The sequence below is a fragment of the Emydura macquarii genome, unplaced genomic scaffold, assembly GCF_026122565.2.
Source record: "Emydura macquarii macquarii isolate MOO-44397 ecotype Brisbane River unplaced genomic scaffold, CSIRO-AGI_Emac_v2 contig_383, whole genome shotgun sequence".
In the NCBI taxonomy this organism is placed as follows: domain Eukaryota; kingdom Metazoa; phylum Chordata; order Testudines; family Chelidae; genus Emydura; species Emydura macquarii.
Window position 1 is genome coordinate 11775052 of NW_027130520.1, and position 20157 is coordinate 11795208.

Below are 20157 nucleotides of genomic sequence, written 5' to 3' on the forward strand. Positions count from 1 at the left end.
TGAAACTGGTCCACGATGTGCCCACAGCGGGCCTCCTGGGGCATGAGAAGACCCTACCGTGAATCCTGACATGGTTCTTTTGGCCGGGACACCAGGAGGTCAGGAATTACTGCAACTCCTGTCTGGAGTGCCAACTAGCAACCACGCAATGGGTACCAAAGGCTCTGCTGATCCCCTTGCTTGTGATGGAGATTCCTTTCGAGCGGATCGCAATGGACCTAACGGGACCCCCCCCAAAAAGTACCGCTGGGCTCCAGTATGTCCTCATTATAATGGACTATACTACCAGGTTCCCCGAGGCCATCCAGTTGCAAAGCATCATGGCCTGGACAATCACAGGAGAACTCCTAAAGATCTTTGCCTGAGTTGGTATACCATGAGAAATACTTACTGAACAGGGCAGCAACTTTACCTCCCAGCTGCTCCAGCAGGTGTGTGGACTCCTGGGAATTAAATAACTGTGCACGTCAGTCTACCATCTCCAAACTGACGGACTCGTCGAACGTTTTAATCGGACTCTGAAGGGGTGCTGCGCAAATTACCTCAGCAGGAGCTACGTCAATGGGATCAGCTGCTTCTGCCCCTGTTGCTGGTGATCAGGGAGGTGCCCCAGTCCTCAACAAAAAGTTTTCCCTGTTTGAAATACTTTATGGATGTCCAGGGCTACTGGACCTGATGTGGGAACACTCACCGTCCCCAGCCCAGGGACTCCTGCAGTATGTCCTCCAACGACTGGAGCAGTTAGCCCAGGCAGGAGCCCTGGTGAGGGAGAACCTGAAGACTGCTAAAGGAGCTCAAGAGCAGACCTATAACTGGGAAGCACAATCCCCAACCTCTGAACCAGGCAATTGGGTCCTGCTCCTGTTGCCCTCAACAGAGTCTAAACTACTGGCCCATTGGCAGAGGCCATATGAGGTCATCCGAAAAATAGGACTGATAACATACGAGATTCGCCAGCAAGACTGGCAAAGAAAAAGCAACAGTACCAGTCAACCTCCTGAAGCCATGGCAAGAACAGGAGAGTCTACTGATCACCTTGTACCCTCCAGAACCAGAGCTGGGACCCTGGGTCCCAGAGGCAGAAAACCCATGAAATTGCAACTCAGTGACACTCTCACCGAAGAGCAACTGAAACAGGCCCAGTGCCTACTTAATGCCTTCCCAAAGACTTTCAATGCCCAGCTGGGACAAACCACGCTGGTCCACCATATCAACCAAACCGACCCGGGGTTGGTGGTCCAGGAGATGACCCGACCCCTCCCATGGAGAATGCAGAAGGTAATCGAGGAGGAGGTGTGGGCCAAGCTAGAGCTAGGAGTCATGGAGCCATCCCAGAGTGAGTGGCGCAGTCCTGTGTTGTTGGTGCCTAAACCTGATGGGATGCAATGCTTTTGCCTCAACTTCCAGCAGATAAACGCTATCTCCAAGTTCAATACCTACCCAATGCCCCAAGAAGATGAGCTCCGCGACAGCGTGGGGGAGGCCCACTTTATCACTACCCTCGACCTCACCCAGGGGTATTGGCAAATCCCCCTCAGTCCCAGATCCAAAGAAAATATAGCATTTGCCACTCGCACTGTGCTCTATCAGTTCACTCGGATGCTCTTCGGCCTCCATGGGGCCCCCATGATGTTCCAGAGGCTCATGGACTGCCTTCTTCAGGAGCACAAGGACTACGCCACCGCATACCTTGATGACCTAGTCATTTACAGCCAGCACTGGGAAGACCATCTTAACCGGTGGCAGCAGGTTTGCAGACCTTGTGAGAGGCCAGCCTAACAGCTAACCCCAAGAAGTGTTGGATAGGATGGCAAGAGACAACCTATTTGGGGTACACGTTGAGTCGGGGGCAGGTACGCCCGATTGTCGGGAAAGTCCAGGCCTTGAAAGCCTGCCCACCATGAAACGACAGCTACGCCAGTTTCTGAGTTTAACCGGCTACTACAGGCGGTTCATCCCGCAGTTTGCCACTATTGCGACCCCCATAATTGACCTCCTAACTAAAGACAGTCCACCGCATTTACACTGGAGCAATTAATGCAAGGAGTGCTGTACAGTCCTGACCTCATTCAGGACTTCATCCTTCAAACGGATGCCTCGGAGACAGGACTCGAGGCCATCCTTTCTCAGGAAGTCCATGGGGAAGACCACCCCATCCTCTGTATCAGCCAGAAGTTATTTCCCATTGATGACATTACTCAGTCATTGAGAAAGTGGGCTGTCAGGTGGGATGCCAACACTCTCAGGTATTACCTTCTCAGGGCACCCTTCATGCTGATTACTGACCATGCCTCCTGAAATGGCTGAACTTGATGAAGAATACCAATGCCAGATTCATGCGCTGGTATCTCGCCCTGCAGCCCTACTCCATCATTGTCTGGCACTGAGTGGGCAAAGACCAGGCCAATGCCGACTTTCTGTCCCACCAAGGGGAGCTGGAAGACAATAACCCCCAGGACTGGGAGCCAGACTTGAGGGGGGAGAGTGTAGGGAGGCAGTGTGGCTTCCCTCCAGGCCAGAGGGGAATGAGCCACTCTCCTACCCAAGTGGGCAGAACTAGATCAACCTCACCCCTCCCACCGGAAGTGGGTGGGCAGCACAGGACGTATAAAAGGCAGGACCTCCAGCTCAGTTAGGGCTGAGACAACAAGGGAGACAGATGCATCTGGTTCGCTCCTGGCTGCTGTCTTTGTTAACGTGCCCAGAGCTGCCCTGCCTGCTGAGGAGTCTGTGCCTGCAGGGGAACCACCGGGAATGCCACTCATGATCTACCCCATGGTAACCAAGGACACTCCATGGACCCAGGCTTCTGTTGTTGCTGATGCGCCCAGAGACACCTGGCCTGCTGGGGAGTCTGCCTGCAGGGGAACCGCAGGGATTGTCTCTGTCCACCTACCCCAGGGTAACTGAAGATGCCACGTGGACCCAGGTACACTCTGAGGATAGGGTAGGAAGTAGCCCAGGGACAGCCAACTGCAATTTGGCTGCGTTGGGGCCAACAACCCAGTCAGCACTTTGCAGCTGGATTCCCTGCTGACCCAGTGGTGGGACACTCCCCTCACCCCCATTGCTAGGGCCCTGGTTTGGGACATGGTGGAGTCAGGCAGGCCCGCATCCTCCTACCCCTCCTGCCTCCCTTACCTGAGCCAAAAACTGCTTTGGTGCTCAAATCGCTATCTGAGCCCTAGACTGCAGAGGTGCTCAAACTCCTACTAGGAGCTAGAGACTATTCTCTTGCCACCCTGCCTGATGGTTGGGGGCTAGAGACTGCTTCCTCCATTGCTGCCCTGCCTGAAGGCCGAGAGCTGGAGACTGCCTGCCTGCCCCGCCATGCCTGAGGGCCAGGGGCTAGAGACTGCTTAGTTGCTCCTCCCTGCTGGAGGACCAGAGCTTCCAAGATTATGTGCTTGCCCTGCCCTGCCTGAGAGCCAGGTCCCACCCCCCTTAGCTGCCGATTGGCTCACCCCCTGTCAGTAGGCAGTGATCGAGTGAGGCAGTGTGGCCTCCCTCCGACCCAGAGGGGGAAGAATGACCGACACCCCTCTACACTTGCCAAAAGATGACTGGCTTTTGTTCAAAGAAAACAATGCAAAACAGACAAAAGGAAGCCAACAGGGAATAGGAGTTTATAACAGTAGCAGCAACAGAATTTAAAGAAATCTAAATAATTTTACTGGCTAATCTCATTTTTTAAGAACAATAATGGGAAAACCTACAGCACTGCCTCATTTTGAGTTAACTCAAGTGATGTAGCTATTCGTGCTGCTAGATATTAAATCAAGTTTCCAAGTATTTGTTATAACAAAGCTGAAAGTGATTAAACAGTTTACACATGACTTCTAGAATCCAGGGTGCACATTATGTGGGCCATCGGGTCCTGGAGCCTAAGCACAATTCTTGATTTAATGGACAAATGAATTTTGCTAAACCACTTCAAATGCAAGAACATTTTCTGAATCTGTGCACATCTTGCTAGGACATTTCTATGTAGCCTTTGACTAATATCTCTCAGAATCAATAAAACATGCACTCCAAAATGGCAGACCACCCAACTAGTGGCTATTCACAAGGACTGGTTGAATTTTTTCTATGGAAACTGTTTCGATGAAGAATTGTTTTTTGACTAAATTAATTTTTTTGTGAAAAATGTCTGCTTTAAGCAGAAAATTTCAATTTTCTATTATAAAAATAGAACATTTTTCCCTCCATTTTGGTCACAATTTTCCAGAGAAATGAACACATTTTCCCACCAGCTCTACTGGTCACCTCTGCTCAGTTTCACAGAAGACCATATGCTCTTAGTCTCCACAAAGAGGTAGAAATCCCAAAGAGGTGGTTCAGTGAGAACCATATTGAGGTAAAGAGTAGGGCTACACAAGCACATTCCCCTTCCTCCTTCACCTCAGTCACTGATGGAATGGAACGAAGCTCTTTGTGATAGTGGGGGGTTTGGTGAGGGCAGTCATCAGGGGAACAGCCATTTTATGATGCATTTCCTTTTAAGGCCATTTGATTACAATCCCTAAAGCATTTAAATCACTGCTGCTGGAAGATTCATGCCATCCACTCTCTTTATACACTGTGGAAGGTGAGATTTTCATACATGGGATAGAGTCTTCCATGGCACAACACAAGGAGATGGAAGCAAGATCCCAAGTACACTTGATGCCAGTGATCTACACTTGCCCCATGTGGATCCCAGACTTCACAACTCTGACAGGCCACTCTCCTCCCAGATGGGAGCATGCAACAAATCTGCACAATTTAACTTTCAATGGAGGAAGATTCAGCCACACATAAAATGTTTGTTTGAGGAAGCACATCCTTGGTATTTATGGGGAAAGCCAAGATAAGGTGAGCTGCTAGGACTTAAGATACTGAAATATGCAAATGCCTAGATATGCATATCTCATTTATGCATAAACCACTTCACTTGTAGAAGCAAGAGAGAGAAGAGTACCATGCAGTATCTGCTGCTCAAATAATCTTATATGCTTATTTCCTCTCTACATTCCTCATACCATATTCTAGGAAACACATAGCAAAGCCATTGCAGGTAGTTATTGTATTCCCTATAAAATCCCATCTTAAATTTTATATGAGAAAAAAATTTAAAACATATAATTCTGTAAAAGTTTATTTTTAAGAACTCTGTAAATTTAAAATGACATAATGAAAATTCCAACCTTCCTCAGGAATGTCTTCTAGACTGTCTTGCCTTTAAATCTGTTAAAACTTAAGTTTTCAGTATGTCTAATCCAAGCTAAATCTTCATTTTTTCCTTGCATCAATAAGTTACGCAAAGGAATTCCTACTCATTCCTACTGATATCATAGGACTGCCATTTCCGCTCTCTTGTCTTCCAAGAAGAAAAAAAGAGTGACATGGTGGAACACTATCAAGCTGCAAGGACATTGATACATTATTATATAGCGATATTGCATTAGGTTATCCCAACAGAATGTCATGACTGTGCAGTTCAGAAAGATTACTTATTTCCATCTATTCAAATATATTTGGGACTCTGTCCATCATGAAAGCCAGGTCTTGAAGACCACAAAGCCGAACCCAGGAATGAAAAAACAAACTCCCCCCTCCAAAAAAACAGTAGCTTCCCCCACAAAATTTAAACAGCAGTCACCTTGGACAGTGAGAAACTCAGCAAAGTACAATGGGCTCTATTCCATAATCCTTACTCAGACATAACTTCCACTGACTTTAAAAAGGGAGGCATTTGCCATTCATTTTAGAGGTAATTTGCAAATATTTGACTTTGACAAAGTTTATGACATCTAATGCCTTGTCACTGTGACAATACAACAGAAATATAGTGAGCATAGAATGGGAAAATTGTATTCAAGGTAAACTCCATTCATGTTCCATCTCTGCAGACTATGCTACTCTCTATTAATAAGTACTATGACTTGCAGATAAAAGTGATACACACGATTTGGGTTTAGCTAGAACAAACTACCCCATTTGCAATTCAACGTTTTGAGAAACCCTGATCTAAAAATACTCTGCACATAACTTCATGTAAATTGATTTTCGTTGCCTGGATGGGACTAGTCACGAGAGTAAAATTACTTATATGCAAAGTGCCTTCCGGATCAGGCCATTGGTGTTCAGGTTTACTAACTTTTTTATATTAAATAAAACAGACAAAGCAGCTTCTCTCAGTGAATTTGTTACATCAATCTACTACAAGCAACATGGTATTTTTAAAGTATCTATTTACTTTTAAGCAGGCCAGTTGCCAGTTTGCCAGTTGACTATTTTATAGAATTTAAACCCAGAAAGACTGCTATGGTCATCTCCTGTAACCTCCTGCATAGTAAATGCCATGGAATTTCATGCCATAATCCTTGCAGTGAAGGGACTTATTCTTCTCTACTTCATATGTGAGCACTATTGAGCTGAATGACTTGTGGATGAACTAGAGCATCTCTTTTAGAAAGACATCTGATCTCAAATTCAATACTTCATGGCTGGATAGGAAGAGAGCCTGAAATATTTAATACTTCACTGATTGGGTGTTTTTGCAATTAGTTTTACTATCAAATAGAGAAGCCCCAACATTCTGAGTCTCCTTTTCTTCTGCAAGAATCATTGCAGAGTTGCTTTACATAAACTTACACCTTGTCTCACTTCTGAGTTCTATATCCATATTGAAACTGAAGGCAATGAACTCTCTAGCCCTTTCTGTTTAAGGTATGTTCTGCAAGTGGCAATAGGCATCAATGCATAATATTAAACAGTTGAAATTTCTTAAGACTTTTTGCTCATGATTTCTGAATAAATGAATAGCAGATGAACCTTGTCAACAATTTGCTAGTTGCTTACTACATTCTGACTACCATATTATAGAATGCACACTGTATATCTGGTTAGGATTAAAGTGCATAATGAAGAACATATTTGCATCCTGTATTTTTCCAATTCTATCCACTATATTATAGGATTAATGGGTCTCAGGTTCATGTCAGGAGCCAAATTGTTCTAATAAAATATGAAGTAGTTCTTATCTACTAAGAAGCTGGAAAGGGGCACAGTTCATAACATTAGTGTACGCTATAGAATATCCCTAAATCTGAGACAATTTAAACAAGACTACATTTGATTTATTAAATCTAATCCATGCTCCCTTCATTTTCCATGCTGAGCTTCTGTTGATGTGATGGTTAAACAAAATTCAAGGACCTATGCAAATAAAAGAAAGTCTTTTCTCTGATTTTATTTTACAATGTGCTTGCCATTCTACAAGACAAAGACACCATCCCTGCTCCAGTCCACCTAAATTATTTCTCAGGTATCCACGACCAATGGAGTTTACAATCTACATAATATATTGAGTGTATTTTACAAGCAAGTAACTTCACTCATGTTGATATTCCCAAGGGGACTAATTAACATATTCATGTCAGTAAAGTTACTCAAGTCTATTACTAGTCATTACAATGCTTTACAAAGTACTTGAGAATAAGGGGTAACATTCTGCCCCCACTGAAATCAATGGGAGTTTTGATTGATTTGATTGATTGATTTGATTTCAGTGGGGCCAGAATTTCTTCCAATGTCTCTGCTCTGAAGAATTCACAGTTCAATTTAGACAAATGCATGGCACACGAGTTCAACAACAAAAGGCATGGAGACACAGTACCAGTTTCCTGCCCCGTCACACAGATGGCAAGAAGATCAGTGAAGGAAGATCATACAAAAGTTCATTGTATGGAAGGGACTGAAGGAGGAGAGTAATGAGGGGAAGGAGACAAACCATTCTAGGCATAAGCAGCAGCATGAAGGAAGGTGCAAAGCAGAGAGCAAGTACAAACAGAGAAGAGCAGATATTACTTCTATTTGATCTAGAAACTTGTAGTTGTTGTGTGATTAATAGGACTCATACTGACAGGCGTATAATTACCCATGTCATCCCACTTACACTTTTTAAATATTGGCAGAACATTATCCTTCATCCAATCATCTGGAACTTCCCCAGTCATGCAAGATTTATTGAAAATCAACATTAATAGTCCAGCAAGCTCCTTAGCCAGTCTTTTTAAAACTCTTGGATGCAAGTTATCTGGACTTGCTGATTTATAAATGTCTAACTTTTGTAGCTGCTGTTTAACAGCCTCTTATGATACTAGCAGAATGGAAAATGTTATCGTAAGATATAACTAGATCATCTGTTTTTTCCCAAATACAGAAAAGAACTATTTATTGAACAGGTCTGCCTTTTCTGCATTATTATTGATAATTCTATTATATCCATCTAGTAGTGGATCAATATCCTTTTTAGGATACTTTTTGTTCTTTATATACTTTTTAAAATCCTTATTGTCCTTGTTATCGTCCTTAACTCTGCTGGCCATGGATTTCTCCTTGTGTCCCTTTGTTTCCCTTACCAATTTTCTACAACTCTTAGCTTCTTATTTGTATTAATTACTATCGGCTTCTCCTTTCTTCCATTCATTGTATTTTTTTACATTATTTTTTACAACTTCCCTCCTAAATGAGGTTGATTTTTTTTAACCAGTATGGATTCTTCCTTGGTTGTTAGATTGTGCCGTTTTGGGCACTTAGTCCATCTCTCTTCTATGGCCCTCATCACCATAGTGTTCAAGCACCTCACAATTATTAATAGATTATCCTTGCAACAGCTCTCAGGTAGGCAAGTCTTATCCCCATTTTACAAGGTAGACTCAGTGACTTCACCAAGGTCACACAGGAAGTCTGTGGCTGAGTTGGGAAACTAATACAGTCCTCCTGCATCTAATGCAGTGCCTTATTGTCTAATTCACTTTTCTGCTCTAAATCTTTGGAAAGATTTCACAAGGCCTCAGTGAAATTAGAACTCAAGATCAAGCTGATTAAAAAGTAGCAGTTTTGATTTTTGTGGGAAATTTCATAGTTTCCTACAAAAGTTTTTTGATTAAAAAAAAAGTTTTCAGAAAAGACTTAGCTTTCAAAAGACAAAAATTGGAATTTTAATACACACACACACCCCATTATACTCAACCACACAAAATCAGTTTTTTGACAAAAGAATTCTGGAAAATATTGACTAACAAAAATTTCCTGCCAAAATGTCATTTTTCATCAAAATAGCATTTTAGCAAGCTCTGCTCATGACCTGTGCTTTACAAAGCCAATGCTGTAACCTCAGAGCTATGGACTCTCCACTGAAACAAAAAAGGAGTGAGAAGCAGTGTAGGCTAGGATGAGGAGAAAGTGATAAATGGGGTGGGGAGGGAGATGAAGTTGCAGAATGTCTCAGGAAAGATGCTTGAATTTGATAAAGGAGGAGAGACAAATCCAATGAAAGGTATGATTCAAGGAGGGAAAAGGAAGCTAATGAGATTGGAGTGGCAGAAGGGCAAGATGATCATAGCAGCAGAGTCCTCGGTAGACTGTGAGGGGAGGGGAGGTGCATTGAGGAAGATTACAGTAGACAAGAAGAGAGATAGACCATGGTTTTAGCAGCAAGGATGGAAAGGAAAAGGTGAATTTTAGACACAAGGTGGAGAATAAGAAACTCATTTGTGTCCTTAAAACCTATCCTCCATTATCCATGTATATATACACTGAACCAGAAGACTTGGAGATGGGAGAGAGCAGAAAAAACATTCCTATGAAAAATCTCTGAAATAAAGAGCAAAGACTTTAACTCTCCCCGGTTCCTCATTTTCAGGCACTTGCTTTTTACAGAATGTAGCACTGAGAAATGAGGCTTCTCTCTAAGTTGCTTTTAACAAGCTGGTTTAAAATGTTAAGGTTTAATTTAGGAAATTATACAACAGAAGTATAAATTTACTATTCTAATTCTATAGCACCTTTCATCCAAGGAAATCAAGGCACACTACAATAGTTCAAAGCCTCATGCTGTGAGATATGTAAAATGAGGATGACTGTACAAGTCTATGTAGAGTTGAGCACCAAAGATTTAGCGCCTGACTAACAGATGTGCAGAGCATCCGCAGTTCCCGTTGGAATTGCAAATTCTCAGCACTTCTGAAAAATCAGGCCCTTTCTGTCTTGTCCAAGGCCACATGGCAATAGTAAACAGCAGGTCTGGTCAACAGAAATGGTAAAAAAAAGAAGGGGGTTTTGTGTGGGGATTTTTTTTTAAATAAAGATTTAATGAAAAATTCATGCCTTTTCAGGGATTGGAAACTTTTGAAATTCTGAATGTAATGACCAGCTCTCCTGGTAATTTTGGATCCAAATCCCAATATCTTACCACTCTAGATATTTAAGTAAAGCTGAAAAATGTAGCATCAAATAGCAAATGTAATTATCTCTCTAGGATATATTTGAACATAAACAAGAATGTTCAACTTATCAAATTTCTCCTTTGGTTAAACACTAGCATCTAAACCAACAAGAAGTTATCCCATGCAATGGAACGTCTAAGGGATTATTACATTGTTACTGCTGAGAGTAGTGGGGAATGGAGTACAGTTTTTAGATTTTGTCATTAATATTTAGTTTGCAAAGGAAAAATAACCTTCGTTGCACTATCAGTACATCTACACTAGGAGTTGGTGGTTCGATTCCCAGGTGGGGGAGACATACTCATCCTAGCTCTTGTCAAACCAGTGTGCCAAAAATTGAGTTTAGCTGCAGTGGAGTGAGTGGTGAGATGTGCTAGCTGTCCCGAATATGTGCTTAGGATCTCTGACAGGCATGTACTCAGGGCAGCTAGCCTGTCCCGCAGCTTGCACAGACAAAGCTACACTGTTTTTAGTGAGATAGCTCAACAAGAGCGAGTGCAAGTTTGTCTCCTCCAACTGAAAATCACACCCCTGCCTCCAAGTGCAGACTTAGGCTTGGTCTACACTTACCTCGACGATTCAGTGGCAGTCGATGGGAGTTACGCAAAGTACGCAGAGAACTTGCGTAACTCCCATCAACTTCTGTGCTTCTCTTCTGCGCGCTGTCTTCACTGCACTATGACACTTGAGGAGGTGTTTTTAGTGCGTCGACTTCTGGATCGACTGAGTGTGTCTTCACTGACTGCTCAGTCGATCCAGATAAGCCGATCCAACAGCGGTGACTTTGCCACTGTCAGTGTAGACATAGCCTCAGTTAAATGAAGCAGCTAAATGGTATACCAGAAGCTAAAAGCTAGCAATGTTGGATAGAAATGGGATATAAATAGTAAAGAAATAAAACACCAAATAAAATGGGTCCTATAATAAACTGTTTCAATATAAACTTTTAGAAGAAATAAATGACTCTTTCACAGCATTTTAAAATTTGAAGTGGTGTGTCCTTTCCCCTGACAGCATGGGTCATTTCTCTCAGGTTTGGCCAGTGCTTTCTAAAATGATAAGTAACAATTATGCACTGAATTTGGTGAAATCTAAAGTTGGTTAAAGTTTCCTTAATTTTGATTTTTTCGATGAAGAGACTTTTTTTCACAAAACATTTACATAGGAATTAACATTATGGACCAGACCCATAGTCCATCTAGTCCGCTATCCTGTCACTGACAGCAGCCAGAACCAGATGCCTCAAAGGAAGGGATAAAAACCTGCAGTAGACAAATATGCAGTAATCTGCCCTCCACATTAGGTCTTTTCCTGAGCTCTAATACATAGTTTCTCAACCTGTGGTACGCATACCCCTAGGAGTATGCGAGACAAAGGCAGGGGGTAAGCGGTGCAAAATCCAGTGAAGGGAGGTGAGTGGCAGCCGCCGACTTCTGGTGAAGCCAGGTTGCAGCCACCTGCTTCCCACCCAGTCCCAGCTGGGAGGTAGACGGCAGCCGCCCCAGTCCTGAGAAGCTGAATGGCAGCTGCCGGCTTTTGGGGACGCCGGGCAGCAGCCAGAGGCTTGGGCAGCAGCCACTGGCTTTTTGGGAAGCTGGGCAGCAGCTGCCCAGTCCTGCCTGGTCCCAGCTCCCAGGTGGGAGCCCAGTGGCAGCCTCCTGCGCATTGCGAGCTGGGCTTGCAGCTGGGTGGATGCCACCCGCGCCCCGGCTCTGAGCCGAGAAACAGCCTCCCGTGCCCCAGTTTGAAGATGGGCAGCAGCTGCCTGCTGCCTGCCTACATCCCCAGGTCCCAGCCTGCATGGAAGCCTCCTCTGCCCCAGCTTGGAGCAGGTGGCAGTCACCCACCTCTCGGGCTGGCAGCCAGAAGGCAGCCGACTGCAACTTGCCCAGGTGGCAGCTCCCCTCCTCGGCTTAAAGCCCGGTGCCCAGAAAACCAGGTGGAGAGTCCAGCGGCTTGCCCAGTCCTGGAGCTGGGCTCTATTGGCAGACTTACTTGTCAATTTCACTGCTCTAGTTGAACAGAAAAATTGACAACTATGACAGCCCCAGATTTTATCAGTATAAAAATGTTAAGAGTGGCCCACACAGTGTGATTTGCCCCCGGCCCACACCCCCCCCCCCCCAGGGACGGCCATGGGGAGCGCTGCTATCCACTCTGGTGGGCCGCTAGTGCCTGCTCATACCTCACAAGTTCCCACCTGTGTGAGGAGAACACCACGTGACTCCACCATCAGGCCATAGTGATTGGGTAGCATTGATCCTTGCTCCTATACGGAGGAAGGGGAGGAGAAAGGAGGGGAGAAACAGCAGGGGGTTTTGTGATCTGCCACAGCCACACAGCATTACAGAACTCAGAACTCTCCTGCTCTACGAGAAATACAGTCGTCCAGCGGTAAAGGGGAAGAAGATTGTATTTCTCAGAGTGGAAAATTCAGTGTTCAGAAGTTAGGGGGTGCTTGCTACTTAAAAGGTTGAGAAACACTGATCTAATAGTTAGACTAGCCTAAACCTTGAAGTATGAGGTTTAATAGCTCTTCAGAAAAATTGCCATTGTTAATTATGAAAGCTCTAGATATTCTTGATATTTATATTAAAATATTTCCCATTTTTTGACTTGCTCTAGTTAAGTGACACTTGTGACTTGATTTTTCAGAGGTGCTGAGCGCTCACAGTTCCCATTCCTCAGCATCTCTGAGGGAAAAAAATAATCAGGCTTTTACCTTCCCGAGCCTCAGCTTCCACCTTTGTAAATCATCCTCCCCCTCAAACACAGAGGTGCTGGAAAGAGACTTTGAGATCCTCCAGTAGATAATGGAGTTATCTAATAAGGAGTTAGCCACGTTAGCATCTTTTTCAGGACCACACATTAAACACATGGACTTGAAGCACTTACAACTAAATTACAGACAAGGAAAAAAAAAAGACAACCATTGATATTGCACCATTCTGAGTAGCCACTGTACTCTGCATATTCAGCTGCACTCTAAAGTGGAGTTTTAAAGTGTAAAGTGCCAAGACAAGTATTTTCTGAGGCAACTCAAAGCTAAGCAAACGAACTACATGTGTAGTGCTTGATCAGTTAGAGAGCACACACTGAGCTGTAAGTGAGGATAAAAGCCACAGAGTGTAGATGAAAAAATGTTAAGACTTTTGTAATTAGAAAGAGCCAGCTGCAGCTAATAAGGAGGAGGAATGTTAAACTGAGATTTTTTTTTTTAACTTTACTGCAGCTGAGACATTGAAGCCAAGCAAATCACTGGACCCTTTCATTGTTTGATTGCTGGTAGAAAACTGCCCATGGAAAAACTACCAGCAGCTGATCTGGTAGGAACACAAGTCCTAAATGGAGGTCTCTCATTCAGGTCAAGCTTTGGCAAGCTCTAATCCTTCTCAGGTGACGTTACTTGTATTCGACTACACCCAGTTGATCTCCTTAAATATTTTCCTTCCTCTCCTCCTTAAGCCTTCCAGAGTGTGTTTAAGTAGCATAGAGTAACATTATTTTACCGAACAAGCCTCAGATTACACCAGGATGAACATGCAATAGTTTCACTTAGTTGCTGCTTGGAAAGCTATTAAGAGAAAACAAGATGAGACCAAGTCTGTTTTTAGGATTCAGGTTTAGAAGGGTCACATTTCAGTCCTTCTCCAAAAGTAGAAAGAAACTACATGTATTTATGCTACTGCTAATGTTACCAGAAGTAAAATAGAATTTGGAGGCTGCTAGATTTTTTTTCCAAGAGTCTGATGGAAAGAGAACTGGAAGGAATGAAAATGAGAGTTTAGGTTCTCAAGTGAACTCCAACTGTTATTTAAGAGAACTGCCCTTTTTGTGAGGTCTCTTATTGCCTGACACAACAGCACTGCAGTACAAAATGAATGGAAGCATTACAAGGAACACAGGATGCCTGATTCTGACCTAACTGATGCTGGTATTACTGCTACTGTCATTCCACTGAAGTCACGCCTGATTTACCCCAAAGGGAGCAATCTCAGAATCAGGCCCAATGCCTTGGCCGTATCACTCACACTGTGTCACTAGGTGTATCATGAAGTGTTCAATGGGGAAAGAAGAAATGGAGGAGGGAAGAGCTTGTGTAATGCTAGGTAGGAAGGTGGGAAGCAGAGCACCTGGGAGATGTGGAAAAGCAGGGATAAGATCAACAGCCTAGGCCACTCAGATTAACTCTTCTTTCCACCTTCACCCTGTTTTTATTTTATTTTTTGATTTCTCTTAAGTCTCTACTTCTGTTTTTTCCAAGCTTTGCCTTTTCTGGTCATGTGAAACAGTATTTAAAAAAGGGGGACCTGTGTTGGACCTAAATTCTTGCTGAGGGAAGTGACAGAGCTGGGAGTTCCTGCTTCCTCCCTTTCCCTGGAGACCAGGAAACTCCATGAGGTTGATCCCAGTGTTTCCTAGAAAGGGACTTAGGGAATTATGAAACTGCAGGGGGTTCAGCTTCCCAAACCTATGTATGCTGGAGATTACCCAGAGTAAAGAACCCCAGAGGCTTGCCACAAAGCCCCTCTGCCTCTCTTATATTCCCCAAGAGTGAGGGGGTCTAATAAGACCCAAGTTAGCAGTCACCGTGCTAACCATCATCTGAGAGCACTGCAGACAAGACCTATTATTAATGAAGCACACTTAATAATATCCATACCTGGGTAGAGGAGAAAAATAGCTCCTCTCCTTCCTGCCCCACAGAATGAGCTGAGCAAGGTCCCTCTGGAGAAGCCACTAGGAAGCCTCTGCATGATTAAGAGAAGATTGTGTGTGTGCGCATGAGAGAGTGGGGTGGGAAATTACAGAGTAGACACAACAATCACTCCCCCTTTTCCACATCAGCTAAGAGAGAGATCCATAGTCATATCAGAATTCTGCAACTTCAAATTGAGGCAATTCAGTTCTTGCTTGCACTATAATGACATCTTAAAGCAGAAAGGCAGTGTGATTCAGTGGATATGACAATGGGAGACCTGCATTCTATTCCCAGGCTCTGCCACTGATCTACTGCATGACAACAGCCAAGTCACAGCATCTTTCTGTGCCTTTATTTCCCCTCGCACACTGTCTGTCTTCTCTATTTACTCTTCAGGGCAGGGTCTGTCTTTCACTATGTGTCTGCACAGTGCCTAACACAATGGGGCCCACAGGCACTACTGTAATACAGAACATTATAGTATTCTTAACTAGCATTTGCAATATGTTCTTTACAATCATAACACACAAGTCCCACTGAGGTTACAAGTCGGTTTTTGCTGCTGCAGTATTTCTGAGTGAAAAAAATAAATTTGCATCAATTTAAACATTTTCTCTAAACTTATTCTAGGAGGAGCAAAAGTTAGTTTAATAACTTTTAATACCAAAAAAATTACCAGTTTCTTTAAAATTTTAGTCATGAATTTTCCTTTTTACTGAACCTCAGTTCTGAAAAGTCTGAAAAAAAAATGTGGTGACCTCTTGTAATTGTGTAGCATTGCATCATCACAATAAATAAATCACTACCCACTGTCATCACAGCATCCTTGGAATCACTGCTGTCCACTAGATAGCAATGTTGCATTGAGAAAAATATCTTGAGTTCAGAACACTTGTCAAGAACTGAGATCTCTACAAGATGCCACAGCTGATCAACTGCCATGACAAAGCATAGACATTAACTATATCAGCCTATGGCAGCACTTCAGCAAAACAGAGTGTTAAAGTTTATATTAACATGGACCATGATGAGCAACAACCTTTATATGTAGCATGGTGATAAGAATACCCCCTTGTGATTTCCTGAATTCTCCCCATTAACTATGAGAAAGCTAGGTCCAGGCCACAATGTTCAGATCAAAACTTTCTGAAAATTCAGGGGTCATATCTGATCTGAAGATCTTTCCTACCATTCAGCTGCTGCCATAGCAGTACTTTCATGAAAGAAAGAGTAGGCTGCCTAGCTGTTCCAGATGGGAATTTGCTGGATGAAAGAGAGAAGTTAGCTGCACCACTGCTGCTCCCCTATCTGAAGATGACCTTCCACAGGAGTGACAACATAGGGGAGAGTAGCTAGACCATCATGGGAGGGGGTGGATTTGGGGAAAAGGGCAGCAATTTCAAGATGTACCTTAAACAAGTACATGGGCTTCAGAACATAACATCCAAAGAGAAAGAATAAATAGGTAGAAATTTTTCTGCAGACTTGCTAGTAGATTCTTTAGGTAAATATGTCAATAGATTTGTATGAAAGTGTTTGACACCCACTATAGATCTAGTAGTAATACATGGCAGAAACTTGAAGGAGTCATTCACACATGCCTAGACTGAAAGGGATCAGAGCTATTATTTGTGAGTGACATACTCCATCTAGCATGTCAGCTTGGAACAATGCTAAGGGCTTGGAAAGTTTGAGCCAGTGTAGGAATAACACCTCAAACTCCTACTGTACACTCCATGCACTAGAGCAACATGGGGTTGCACTGGTGCAGTTAACACCAGTATGTTACCAGGGTGAATTGCCCTGATATCAGTCCTGTCTTAACTGATGCAGCTTAACTGATGCAACATTGAGGGGTTTACACCAATGGAGCCACGCTGGCATAAAAGACACCCAGTACTAATAGGGTCTAAAAGTTAAAATTGCTATACTAACGGTTTCCTTCTATACTTCTTTAGAAACACTTCCCCTACCATGCTCTCTTCTCTTTACAAATAACTTGTGTGGTATGTGTTTACAGTTGTAAGCAGAATAATTCTTCAGATAATGAAGGGACAGGATCTAATGGAGTAGAATCGGGAACTGACCACTGATTACATCCACTCTGAATTATTTGTACACAAATATTAATTGCTTGTTTATAGGTTTTTGTATTACTTAAATAGGATTAAAGACACCTTTAACCTATACCGCCTCTATATGAGGTTTGCTGTTATACTCATCCATAAATCAGTCAAAGGAATGTTTTCATTTACTCTGAAACATAATTATGAAACTGTATAAGACTGTTGTAAACACCAGGTATAATTTGTTGAAGCCATACAAACACACAATCTGTTTATTTGACGGAAGGTGAAGGGAGTAAGAGTACAGCATAAGCTTTTCTCAAAAAAGCCCAGAAATTAAAGGGCAAAAGTTTACAGCTGCACTGAGTATTTGGCTGCAATAAATAATTTGAGAAAAGGAGTATTTAATTGATTTAGTAAATTATCTCTTTTCAGAGTCTGCAAACTATGAAGGCATCAAAATGATGTTCAAGAAACCTATATTATTATTTTGGCTCAGGGGACCTTGAACTTCTTCTTCTGTATTGTGGACCACAATTTAATAGGAGCTTGTTTCATGGACATCTACCCTCCTTTTGCCATCACATAATCAAGGTATTTAAGATATGAATTGTTTCCTTCCGCTTTCTTTTAGGAAGCCTTTTCTTCCCTCCCCACACCACCCATTTTACTCCTTTTGTGTACGTCCTTTAAGTGGAACAACTCTTGATATAAAGAGGAAAGTCTAGAGAAGGCAGTCATCAACCTTTCCCACTCCAGACTCACTAAGCCAAATTTGGGGTGATTATATAGGCTTTTAACAAAAGCATATTTAAAGAATAGATTAAGATTCAAGCAAAGGTACATGAATCAATTTATTTGTATCATTTTATTGTAGAATCTAAGCATCATCATGAAGAGAAGCCAGCCAGACCACGAGCAAGTGCTCCATTGACCACAGTTTGGCAGTTGGAGATCAGAGCCAATTAGAATTTGAGATGTCTGAGACAGAACTATCCATGGTTAGGGGGGTGGGATTAGCTTCTCACACCCTAGTGATGGTCTTGGAGGCCACCAGAAATCCCCTCCATCTCTGGAGAAAAAAAGTCTGATATGTACCTGAAGCTAAGCCAGATTCTTATGAAATCCCCAAAGTTCTAAGGCAGTTAGAGGTGTTGTCCCTATCCCATCCTCAGGGGCTCAGCTTTCACACCAGCCTCCAATTAGTAGATATATTGAAATTTGAAATCCCCAGTCTATCAAAAGAAAACCCCCCTTTAAATGCAGAGCCTCCTGGCTGCTACAAAGATGCAGAGGAGGGCTGGCACTACTTTATACCTCAGCCAGCCTTATTTTCCATCCTAAGAAGTTTCAGCTTTTCCAAGCTGCAGCAGTGAGAAACCAGCCTGGTTTATATCAGTTTCACTGCTCCTCAGATTCTGAATAGCAACAGTGAAAACTGATGAGACTGGTCACGTCTCTTGGCAAGTCTCTAAGCAGCAGTTTATGCCTGATTCATATTTGGAATGTTATCTTTGCGATCACAAGGGCTGAAATCTTAATTCATATGAAAGCAGATTCTGACAAAATTGGCATTAAAGCTTCATACTCACCCCCTAGGATGGATTGGTCAAACTCCAATCATAGCCTTCTTCTACTATGTCTGGGGTGGTCAAACTTACTGATCCCCGCCCCGAGACTCTGCTCCCTTCTGAGCAGAATCCTCTAGCTCCACACCCTGCCACGGGGCAGAAGCACCGAGCTTCCCACTCCAGTCTGGTAGGCAGAGAATGGGGGGTGGGGGCTGTAGGGGACTCCATGAGCCGCACTTTAACTGTAAAAGAGTCGCATGCAGCTCACGAGCCACAGTTTGGCCACCACTGTACTCTGTCATCAACCTTTCCCACTCTCCACACCAAACAATTTGTGAAGATGATTTAGTAAGCTTTAAATATATGAGAAGGAATAGAGTAAGGTGAAACCAAATTCTGTGACTCAAGTTATATAAAGACACAAGTTAAGGCTGATGCAGACTCTTGACCCCAATCAGATATTACATACTAGATCATGTGTTATCAATCTGGGAAAATCAAAAACAGGTTTCAGGGGATTGTGACCAGCCCCCCCTTTTAATAGCTATATGGAAGTGTGGGGGTCCCAAAACCTTTTTCTGCTATAATGTGGAGTTATGGTATGGAAAAGTTTGAAAACCACTTCACTAGATCTAGGTAAAAGCAAACTGTGCTGGAGATGCTTGTTTAAGAAAAACTACTACCCCTGTTTTTTTCAAGGAATGCCTCAATTCCAGAAAAATATAAGGAGAGTTCTCTTGTAATTAATGTTATAAAAAAGCAGACTCCCCATATTTATACATGTTGGCAACTATTCAAAATGAAAAGACCTTTCTTATGGTATTGTAATATATGAAATAGGACATCTAAGCACATTTTTTCTCTCCCTTTTTCCTCAGACTAGAAATTTTATCTAACCACTGATCCGGGTGTCTGGAGCACAGTAAAATCATAATATATGTGCTATGTCTCCAATATATTAATAAGATATAATTTCCAAATACTAAGTCTTACTTCAGGTATTAAACACAACACTTGGAAAAGAACTTTAAAAGGAACTAAGAAAAGATTTTAACATTTTCCTAAGTCATTTCCAAACTAGGTAAATTCAGGTATTACAGGAATGCAATAGCTCCCAATCTCCATCCTCTTATTTTATATGAGGAGTTAGTTGTGAAGATATTCTCTGTATTGTAGAACATAGAATCATAGAAGATTAGGGTTGGAAGAGACCTCAGAAGGTCATCTAGTCCAACCCCCTGCTCAAAGCAGGACCAACCCCAACTAAATCATTCCAGCCAGGGCTTTGTCAAGCCACACCTTAAAGACCTCTAAGGATGGAGATTCCACCATCTCCCTAGGTAACCCATTCCAGTGCTTCACCACCCTCCTAGTGAAAAAAGTTATTCTAATATCCAATCTAGGCTCCCCACTGCAACTTGAGACTAATGCTCCTTTATTCTGTCATCTACTACCACTGAGAACAGCCTAGCTCCATCCTCCCTGGAACCCCCTTTTAGGTAGTTAAAGGCTGCTATCAAATCCCCCCTCAGTCTTCTCTTTTG

At 42.9% G+C, this 20157-nt stretch overlaps 1 protein-coding gene across 1 annotated transcript in view; it reads right to left on the reverse strand.

Moving 5' to 3' along the window:
• RSPO2 (R-spondin 2) overlaps window positions 1-13153 on the reverse strand; it is a 155422-nt gene extending 142269 nt beyond the window's left edge. The window contains exon 1 of the mRNA XM_067536082.1: window positions 12997-13153. The gene's annotated coding sequence lies outside the window, so the exon portion shown is untranslated. The remainder of the gene's footprint in view (window positions 1-12996) is intronic.
• Between the last annotated feature and the right edge of the window lie 7004 nt (window positions 13154-20157).